Source organism: Berghia stephanieae, chromosome 2, assembly GCF_034508935.2.
Source record: "Berghia stephanieae isolate SIO BIC M18660-M18661 chromosome 2, UCSD_Bste_1.3, whole genome shotgun sequence".
Lineage (NCBI taxonomy): Eukaryota > Metazoa > Mollusca > Gastropoda > Nudibranchia > Aeolidiidae > Berghia > Berghia stephanieae.
This window is the reverse complement of record NC_088361.1, coordinates 64,402,212-64,404,711: the sequence shown is the minus strand read 5'-3', so window position 1 is coordinate 64,404,711 and position 2,500 is coordinate 64,402,212. Positions and strand designations below refer to the sequence as shown.

Sequence of the window (2,500 nt, the reverse complement as noted above, 5' to 3'; positions counted from 1 at the left end):
GACTTGCTCAAGGCCACGCAGAGCAGCAGCGGGTGATCGAACTCGATACCTGTCGGGTACGAAGCAAAGAGCGTACCGCTGAGCCACGCTTTCCCATAAGCCACGCTATCCCATTCTTTATGATCATATCTGGTAATGTTTGACCTGAATCTTTCTTCCCCCCCCCCCCCCCCCCCCCCCATCCCCTCCTACAGGGTATTTAAAGGCCTTTGACCTAAGCAAACTTTATTATGACATGTTCTCTTATGTTAATTTTTCAAGACCAGAGCACTCTCCTCCTTGAATAAAATAAATGCATATGAGCAGCACAGTAATTGATTTCCAATTAATAATTGAAGGATCCTTCAATATTTTAACTAAACAGCGTAAAAATTTATTGACAATCTATGGCTAAAATCATAAACAAAATTTGTAAATAATTATGTTTTCACTTCGAATACATACAATCTTAATAATTTCTATCCTCATATTAATCAAAACATACGGTACTGTTTCCGCGTGTGGTTTCTTCATGGCCAAACCGCTGAATCAAAATGTTGGCCCCGAAGAAGCTGCACGCGGAAACATAAAATGAGGTGGGTAATTAATACGATTAATTTATTTGTTCTTAGAGTCCGCACTCTAGTAGATCCGCGTATAAACCTCATAATCTATATATATATATATATATATATATATATATATATATATATATATATATATATATATATATATATATATATATATACGCAAATATAATTAACGTCATTATTAAAGAGAATAATAATGTTGCAATATTGATATGGATGACTACTCATATAGAGTACATTGCAAATCTCGTCAAAAGTTTGTCAAATGTCATGTAGCAATCTAAGCTTACTGTGCATGTAATAAATGGATAAGTCTGAAAGTAAGAATTAAAATAATTATAAAGACTTACCTCGTATAGCAAAGAAAAATTGCACAATGCAGAATGAAATAATACTCTGTAGTGTTCAATAGAAACCTCTCATTGCTAGCTTTCAGATGATGAAAGAATGAATACCCTCTAGCACTTACTGTAAATTCGTCAGTTTACAAAAATAATAGAAAACCCTAGTCTATCTTTCGTTAAATAGAGAAACAAATATGAGCCTACGTTACTTTTGGGAGGAACACAGCGAGGGATTAATTTGACCTATTTTTTTCTGCCAAAACTAGAAAATAATCATGATCCTCAATAAGATCTACCTGTCTCTTTCCTGACTCGGCTTGAACAGCCTAAATCTATTTACCCTACCTTTCTGTTTTGACGTCGTACTTGAATATTGTATAACGCAAAACCCATTAGTTTTTATATTCTTTCTTTCGCTTCACCTGGTATGTTTTACTACGAATTCCACATACAACCCAGCCATCACTACCACCACCATCACAAGTACAACAATTATTGTCACGAACCATCATTATCTTCTCCAAAGCCATAGTAATCAACACTACATAATTAACACCATCGATGTCAAAGCTTATTAAACTCGTAGCCCCCTTCTCCCTCTGTCATTTCTTTTTGCTCCTTATATACTGCCTCTCTCCCTGGTCAACATTGTTCCCTGTTCTCTCCCTCTCCAACTGAATCTCATTTTCTCTTCTTTTTCTTCTTCCATTTTTCCCTAATGCGCTCTCCTCTTTTCTCTGTCACCTTCTTTCTCCTCTATCACTTCCTCCTACGTACCTTTCTTTTTTTTTAATTTCATATCATTCCCGACCGCTCATTCCTCTTCTCTTCTCCCCCTCTATTTCCTCCTTCTCTTCATCATAATTCTTTAACTCTCCCAACTCCTTCACACAATTTTTTCTCTCTTCGATCCCCAATATCAGGATCCCCCCCCCCTCCTCCTCCTCCTCGTCATCCTTCTCCTCCAGCTCCTCCACCACCTCCACTTGCTCTTCCTCTGTCCTCCTTCTCATTATCCCCAATTTTCTTTATCCTCTTCTCCACCAGTATATTTATGTCATATATCATGTCATCCACCTAATATTCATATTGTTTCATTTTTCTCCTTCTCTTCTTCCTCTCCTCTTTTTTTCTCACTCTGCTCAAAAATCCTTCACCGTCCTCCATCGCCTTCACCTTGCATTCGTTTTTCTTCATTCTATCACCATTCGCACCATCATCAAAATACATAAGAGTTTTTTCATCTCCCTCTTACATTCATTCTATTCTGGAAATACCTTTTCCCATTACAAAAACATTCTTGGGGAATTCGTAGAGGCCTTGACATCTCTCTTCTCTCTCTCTCTCTCTCTCTCTCTCTCTCTCTCTCTCTCTCTCTCTCTCCTCTCATAAATCATCTTACTAGTAGGAGGTAGATATACTTACAGTAAGTTTGATCTGATCATAAAGCAAGACTTACACACATGTACAGAATTGTAAACCGACACAACAAATAATCGCATTCCCAATTGATTTTATTGGATGATCCACACAAAAAACTCCAACAAAAAACAAAAACAAAAAAACAAAAAAAAAAAACAACACACA

General features: G+C 36.8%; 2 protein-coding genes across 3 annotated transcripts in view; one reads left to right on the top strand and one right to left on the bottom strand.

Annotated features, from left to right (window-relative positions):
• LOC144965335 (uncharacterized) overlaps window positions 1-1,273 on the bottom strand; it is a 13,021-nt gene extending 11,748 nt beyond the window's left edge. Inside the window, exon 1 of one of the 2 annotated variants that reach the window (XM_078900577.1) lies at window positions 920-1,273. The gene's annotated coding sequence lies outside the window, so the exon portion shown is untranslated. The remainder of the gene's footprint in view (window positions 1-919) is intronic. The other variant, XM_078900576.1, reaches the window with a different exon arrangement.
• LOC144965337 (uncharacterized) overlaps window positions 1-2,500 on the top strand; it is a 14,254-nt gene that overhangs the window by 766 nt on the left and 10,988 nt on the right. The gene's annotated exons all lie outside the window — the stretch shown is intronic.